This window comes from Haemorhous mexicanus, chromosome 3 (assembly GCF_027477595.1).
Source record: "Haemorhous mexicanus isolate bHaeMex1 chromosome 3, bHaeMex1.pri, whole genome shotgun sequence".
NCBI lineage: Eukaryota > Metazoa > Chordata > Aves > Passeriformes > Fringillidae > Haemorhous > Haemorhous mexicanus.
Window position 1 is genome coordinate 37,147,904 of NC_082343.1, and position 8,311 is coordinate 37,156,214.

General features: G+C 40.2%; 1 long non-coding RNA gene across 1 annotated transcript in view; it reads right to left on the reverse strand.

Moving 5' to 3' along the window:
* LOC132325786 (uncharacterized) overlaps nt 1-4,122 on the reverse strand; it is a 53,049-nt gene extending 48,927 nt beyond the window's left edge. The window contains exon 1 of the long non-coding RNA XR_009486019.1: nt 3,870-4,122. This is a non-coding gene — a long non-coding RNA (uncharacterized LOC132325786). The remainder of the gene's footprint in view (nt 1-3,869) is intronic.
* Between the last annotated feature and the right edge of the window lie 4,189 nt (nt 4,123-8,311).

Sequence of the window (8,311 nt, forward strand, 5' to 3'; positions counted from 1 at the left end):
CCTTAGAAAAGGAAAAAAATTCATCTCCATTCCTGGACTTCCCTCTTTTCCTTTCCACTTTTCACAGTATTTGAAAACAAAAGGTTTCATTCACAGACCACAGTAAAAACTCAAGTAATTTTAAACCAGCTAATTTACCCAGTTTGCAAATTTTTTTCTTGCTTTAATTTTGTCCTGCAGGTGCTCAGTTCATTATTCCATGATCATTTGCATTTGTATGAGCAGAATATTTTAGAGTCTTTTCTTTTACATCTTGTGATCTTTCTTGCAGGCTTCTGGTCTTCTTTCATCTCCTTTCACTCTCTTATCCAAAGTGCTAATCTCAGCTGTAACTGTCTCCAACCTTTCCTCTGGTCCAGAAAGACCACTGAAGGCTGTAATTTATCACTTCCCTATTGTAACTGCAAGAACAGCTCCAAGCAGAACAAGCCTTATCTCACTGATAGCTACTTTGTCACCTTGTGGCTGCAAAGCATTCAGAAATGGCATTTGGTACATTAGCTGCAGATGGCATCAAGGGGATTCTGAAGAAACACATTTTTCTGGTTTCTTTACTGTTATTCCTTGATACTAAAATGCCCAGGCAACTATGCAGTGATTGCACTACACTTTTTAAACGTGAACACATCTTCTGTGTCAGGTTTCAAATGTTCTTGGGCATATTTTTATGGGTTTGGAGCTAATCCAAAAGCCAGCTTCTCTGATGAACCTGTCTTGCCCATTAAGCTTCAGTATTAACTCCACTCCCCCTTCACAACTATTGTTTCTCCTATATGTGGCTGTGGGAAAGTTAGACTTCTCACTAATACCATCAGAGTTTGCGGCTTCTAGGTAGCTATTTTACTGCAATCCATGTCTAATCACAGTATGCCCAAGAAGCTTAGTGCTGTGTTGTAGCAGACTACAAATTAGCTTGCTTTTCCATTAAAATACTCCTAGTTTATTCTTTTCTGTGTGGTTATAAAATTGACTGGCTGAACACTTGGGCACTTGAGTGTTTTGTTTGTCTAAATGATTGATATTTAAATGGCCTAATTGCATTCATTCCACCTTTTTATGGTTGAGCAAATGTTTATTGCATATTTTTTTTTTTAAATGCAAAGAGAGCAAATTAATTTGGAACTCAGGGAAGAATTTTATTAATATGTTCCAAGGTGGTTTGAATTTCAGAATGGGTCTCATTTCTTGAATATGTATTGTGGCAACATAAGCTTCACAGCCCTCTAAAAGTGCCAAAAGTCCAGCTGGTTTAGCTAAAGAACTCTGTAGCTATGAGGGTAAACCCTGTGCTGCTGCTGAAGAGTACAGAGGCACAGGCAGAAAATAAGGATTATATTATTTAAAGGAATAACCAGAAAGAGGAAGGGGAAGGAGAGAGAGAGAGGGACTTAGTGCTCTTCAGAAAACTTTTAACAGCCAATAGGCAATGTTCAAATCAACCTGGTTTTCTCCAGTGACTCCACAAGATGCAGGCATTTAAAAATCCTCTTTCTCCATGACCGCAAAGAGGAATTGGAGGGACTTTGTACATGTGAATACTACTCCTGATGAATTAATCCTCATGTTGGTTAGTGAACTACTGTGAAGAGATCCTAACTTTCTACAAACATGTATGATTTGTAAGAAATGGCTGAAAAATCTGAAAATAATATTTCTGTTCTGTACAGCAATTAGGCCTTGGCCAGGCCCTGTTTAATATTTATGATATATAGCTCCTTATGTCATAAGGTGTTTTCCTAGAATTTTAAATTTGCATTTGTCCTTTACAAGTGAATACTCAGCACAGTATCAACAGGAAAGTCATTATTTATAATAGCATTTTCATTTCAGCCTCACAATTCCTTACAATATAAGTCCTAAAAATGTTTACATTCACTTCCATATATCGCTTGCAAAATGCTCATCAGGTTTGTTCTTAAATAGAAAAAAACCCCAGTTTTAAATTAGATTTAGCTTCAGATTCAAAACATCAGCATGTAAAGAGTCAGTAGATACCTTTTCAAACTAAAACTATCTGAATTACACACCTCTGGAATACTTGTCCTCCTATGATTGCAGATGTTTATTACCATAGATGCTAAACATGACAGAATTACACTATCAGGTTGAAAGGGACTACATCTGGTCATCTGGTCCCACCTCCCTGCTCTAGCAGGGTCTTTCTAGAGCACATGGCATGGGATAGTGTCCTGACAGCTCTTGAATATCTCCAGTGAGAGAGACTCCGCAATCTCTGAACAAACTGTGGTGAACTGCACAGGAAAGAAGTTCTTCCTAACAAGTTCTTCCTAAATCCTTACTAAAATAACTTTCTTTCGTCTCTGGTGACAGCAAAAATACAGGCAATACAAAGAAAAAAATCCAGGGAGTGGTTTACAACTGTTGAAGATTCATCTGACTTTACTTAAAATAACAACTTTATTCTGCAAACAAGAATCAGACTGAAGTTCTTCTACTGCCCTGAATATTTCACAAAGGTCTGTCCCTCCTCTAGGCTGTGTGATCCATTGGTTTATGTGGTGACCAAACAAACACCCAGTTATTGCTACTATGTTGAGGTTAATGCCCTCTTATGTTTTCCTTCTTTTTCCTTCACTGCAATATCTTCAGTAATTTCTTTTCAACATGAGCTTATTAATTATTTTCACCCGTACAAATAAAAGGGGAGGAGAGTAGTGTTGACTATATTTGCGGCTTAAAATATCTCAAAATTAGTACTATGACATGGAAGAAAGACATTTTTTTTCAATTTAGCTTGCAGACCTTGCCTGTTCAAGCTGCCTGTCATAGCAAATCATAGAGATAAGGGGAGAAACTAAAGCAAAGGGCAAAATTACAATAGTGGTAATGAGGAGGCAAACTGTGCATGCAGTTGAGAAAACTGATTTCAGGAAAGCTGAAGAACAGTTTATGGGTAAAGTAATTTCTCTGCACTTTACAATCAGTTACAGACCTGCCTTGTAATCTAAGTCAGTGTCATCCTTGACAGCTAAGACCAAAATTATGAAGAAACATTGAATTCTTGTACTGCCTTGCCTATACACATCATGCAGGGGTACCCATCTGACCTTAGAGTCTGTCTGCATGCTTTCTCCAGTTGCACTGAAACTGGACTCAAACACTTTGTTTTCCTTGCAAGACAAATATGTAAGTTCAGTATTATGTACTCCACCATAATTCACAAAGGACTTGTCATTATACAAACCAAACCCACAAAGTTACTTTGATAAATATCCTTGCCCTTCATTTCACATGTAATTGCATGTTCAGGTTACCAGAATTTCAAATCTACTTTGTGGAATTTAGATCCTGAAAAATACTATTATAGTTCTTTCAGGTTAAAGAAATTGCACAGATTGTCTACTAAATAGAGGATCAATTTTTCTCAAAGATGTTTATGAAGTCTCTAACACCCTCTTTTCTGCTTTGTGCTTCTGGCTGGTGTCTCTGGCTCTATCTTTGCATCTGCTGTGTGTACCTATCTCTCCCTGTTTTGCCTGGTCCATACACATTTGAAATCCAATTGCTGTTTTTAGTAGCCATTTCACATGTATTCATTTTTATATCAGATGAATAGTCTGTTTCCCTATTAACTTTTTTTAATTTTCTTTTTTTCCCTGTCTTTTGTTTTGTGTCCTTTTTCACACGTCCCCTATGTGAGTACAATGGGATAGTTTTATTTTCAGTTGTTATATTAGCCCCTAATTGCCTAAAATAACTATTTGCGAACTATTATTCTTAAAATCTAGTATACAATACAATATTTAGGAAGAGCAACAATATAGAGGCCAAAGAAAGGCATTGATGCAAAACAGAACTACTATGTAAGGCAATTAAAATTAAGACAGGTTTTTTTAGCAATGACATACCTGCAGTCCAAGACAGTGTTTGACTTCTAAATTCCTGGATACAGAGTGTGCTCCCCCAGACTGAAGGCCTCTGGATTATCACTTCACCAAGTGAACTGTGATGCAGCAGAAGTGAAGTGATCCATGACTCACTCACTTTGCAATCAGCCACCCTCTGGGGAGGTGAGCCTCGGCAGTGCTAATATCAGTGACCCAAAGACCATGCACTTTGGGGGGACCAGAAGGTCCATGCCATGCACCTTCTAATCCTGGGAAATCTGCATAAATATTCAATCAAAAGATACAGGAGAAATTCTCTTAATTAGAAAATGGTGCCCTAAAATATGAACCATTATTAGGTCATATTTGCTCTAACACTGAATTGAAGGCAAGAAATAATTATATTCTGAAAGAAAGAGTATTTTAACCAAAAATAACTTTTTATCAGACTATAACAAGCAACCATATGTAGTCAACAGTGAGTCAGGCAGAGGGATTGAGGCAGAAGCATTCATGGCAGTACCTTCCAGTTCAGTTGCAAGCTGCTGCTGGTGCTGTCACTGTTTGCTTCTGGTCTTCCTCCAGCTGGTCTGGTCCCTGGACAGCATGGCAGCTCTCCACCTGAATCCCTGGGGACAGGCACATTTCCCAACAAAAAACTCAGGCCTCTGAGTTCTGTTCCTAAGATGTAAGGAAAAAGCACACAGAAATACATTTGTGCCTAACGATACACAGAAATGAGGATAGTCAGCTCCTGATGAAGTCAAGCTTCCAGCATCTCAAATGCCTTTTAAATCTAGTATGAATCAACACTGCTCCATTCCAGTTTGCACCAGAGAGCAGAGCTATTACTCTCTAGCTCCCTTTGCAAGCAATGGGTAAAAGTAAGATTTTATATTGATTTCTCTGGGGGTGTGTTTAAGGCTTTCAGAAGCCTGCAGAAAGTTCTTCAGCAGTTTGTACCTATATTTAACTCATCATTTAAATACAGATCCTGTAAACATTGTTCCATTCTTTTTTTTTCTTTTTCTTCACTTTAAGCCAGATAACTTCAAGACTGTATGAGTAGAAGCTACTGAACTGAGTTCATTATTTCTTCTTTCCATTTTTCTTTAAATGGAACACAAATTTCAGCTAAGTGACAAACAGACTGAATGAATTATTGTTTTGCAGTCAGGCCAGGTTTGCCTGGCATGCTTGCCTTTCAGCTGCTTCCAATAGCTTCAAAAAACTGTCAATATTAAGCAGCACTGTTGCACAAGCAGAAACCCTTCACACTTACTTCATGCACCAGACATTTACACGTGGTTAAAGAACTAATGCACAAACAAATGGACTGATACAGGCACTGCAGTAGCTTTAGCTGATCTTGCAGCTCTCTTTGTTTTGGATATCAAACTAGAAATTCAATCCAAGCACTGACACATGAACAGCGAAGTCTGGCTCACATTCTCAAATCCACTCCTTTTTATCATGTGCACATTGTCCAGGAGCAATCGTGGGCATCTATCCAGTGCACTACCTCACTACACACACAGAACACTTACCTGGGTTTGTTTCAGACTGGGAGCAATGCAGATCCTTCAGCTCATGTCTCCTGAGATAATCAGCCACATTATGAAAAAAGACTCATTAGCCAAAGTGCAAACACCTTACAGAGCTGCCACTGCTCCTCTGAGACACAAACGATTTCTAAAGCTACGATAGAACAGAAGGGGTGATAGCCCAAAGACCTGCTCAATTATCAAAATATAACACAGCTGGCATGCAACCTCTGTATTTTCCTCCTTTATTAGCATTATGATTGTAGAGCTGAGATTAAAGATTTTCTATACTTAAAGACGTCTAAATCTGGTTGGATAAAGCCAGGAGAAACCTGCTGTATCTTTGATGGTAGCCTGGTCTTGAGCCAGAGGCTGGTGCTTTCTGAGATCCCTCTCAACCTAAGTTTTTTTATGGTACTATGATTCCTGTCACTTAACCCCACTCCTTTACCACAGCAATTTCTAAATCCTTCATACAAGGAAAATACAAATCATATCAGATGATATGCCATCTAGCTTAAAAAGCCCCCCAAGGATGTGGACCATCCCTAAAAACCAGCTAAGCTAGTATATATTTACAATGAGCCAGGAGGTAGAGGAGGGGTGAAGAGGCAGGACATAGGAATATCATATGTGTAGAAAGTCTTAAAGCTGATATTTCTGCCAGAATCAACATATTGTCAAACCACAGCTGATATTCTCCTAGGAGCTGTCTTCGTGGCTTTAACTCAATCTAAAGTTGAATTGTCAGTAAAGTAGAGAACATGGAAAAGCCACAGCTCATTTATTTAACTCAAAAAATGCTTTTCAAAAATTTGTACCAATGGTGCTCAAAGCTTTTTCAAACTTTAAACCAAAGATTTTAATATGGAGTAAAGAGGGCTGCCAAACACTGACTAGATTTCCAGTTGCAGGGGAACCAACCATTCTTCCCTTAGGCAGTGAGGTCCCACTCATGACTGAGGCTATGAAGTGTCACAGCAACAAGAACAGCTAACACCAAAACTGTGGTAACAACAGTAATAATTTTTATGATCTCTGTGTTCATTTGCAAATATTCCCAGAACCAAATTCCCCAAAGCCAGACTGACTCCCTTAAGAACTGCTCTTCTCTCTGTCTTGGTGGCATTTTGTGCTCCTATTCCATGATCCTGCACAGGAACAGGGTGCTGTGCTCCACCAAAGCCCCTGCAGAAAGAAGGTGAGTAAGCACAGCATGGCTCCACTCCTGCTCTCAGGTAAGGAAAAATGGCATGTTTCCAGGCATTCATCACTTCTGTAAGTGAGGATAGGAGGCATGAAAGGGATCATATCCTCAAAGAAGCAGTACCAGAAGTTTTCTAGTGGCAAAAATGGAAACTGGGCAGTTTCCTCCAATTTCTTTTAAATGAAAGGCAAACACATAGCTGCCTCTGGTGATACCCCGCACATAACCAGCACACTTTTCAAACAAAGATGGAGTTAAACATGACTGCATGCACACAGCCTCTCTCCAGGGGCACAGTGGAGGGTGGGAAACTGGAGACAAGGGCCAAGAAACATGATTTTTAATAATGGACCCAGTAATAGAGACACATTTCGGTAGCAAAACGGTAATTCAGATCACAACCACCTTTTTTTCATTTTCAAATTAGTATAAATTCATTGAAGCCTTTTTTCCCTCCAGTAGAGATATAAAAGTTTTTCTTTAAAATTAAGGATAAAAAGTTTTGTTTGGGGCTGAGTGCTCTGAAATAAATTTTAAGAAATACTTATATAGCCTTGAGTAAGTTTATAAAGAAACAGCAATTACAGAAAATGCCACCTATGCTTTACTGCCACACAAAATCCTCCCCTCTCAGAGAGATGGACTTTTGATTTCCCTTTCTCTGTCCTCTGCTCTAGATTAGGGCATGGAGGGGCTGGACTGATGCATGCAGGATGATGGAAGGGCATGCACCTCCAGTGGCACCCTGTCCGCTCACGGACACCGACCTGCTCTTTATAGATGGTGGTGGTGCAGTGGGTGCTTGCCAGAGGAATGACTCTGTCTCTGAGTATGTGTAATTGCCACTACCATTCCCAGACGTGGCACTCATTTAGCTTTCAGCATCCTGACCTTTTAATAACTGCAGCCTTGCACACAGACCTCTGAAGGCTCAGCAGAGGGCACAACTGGATCTAGAGCCATTCATTAACAAGGTTAGAGGGAGGGAGTTGGGAGGTAACTTCAGCCATTCCCACTGCTCGCGTGGGAAGAGGAAGAATCTTGGACAGCAGCACACAGCAGATATGAAGGAAGTCAGATGGAAGACAACAGCAGTGATATCCACAGCCAATCCTTTACACATTAAAACATGAAGAACCTAAAGCCTGTTGCTGCCTCAGGAGCTCATTCCAAGTGTCCACATTCCCCTTCCAGTCCTGAGTCTGCACCTCCTAACACTGTCAGCTGCACCATCACTCAAGCCAGAGACACAAAAGCAGAAGGAATTTGGGGTGTGGCATAACTGAGAAAGCCGGAGATGCCCAAGAGCTGATGGGTAGTGAGGAAGCTCAGAGACAAGAAGGCTGAAAAGATGAAGACTTTATGCGCTGGCAGACTTTTAAAGGAACTGGAGTTAGGCCTGAAGAATAGAATACCAAAGGGCAAAACATTAGGATGTCTGGGTAGAAAAGCTGACACAGCAAGAGAGGAGGGCAGAAGGCAGCAGCGTAAGTGCCTCTTCCATTCATGGGATAAGGAGAGAGAGCTAGAAAGAGATGAGGGGGTGAAAACTGAGAGCAGAGGTTGTTTTCTCCGGACAGCACCAAAGGCTCTTTCTAGGACCGAACTGGGAGGGTCAGTGAGCTGTGGGTCCTTGCGTGATAGTAGTCAAGGCTGCTGGAGGTGGTGCTGCCACCAAAGTTCTTAAGCCTCTGCCAGGTGTGTAATTCCTG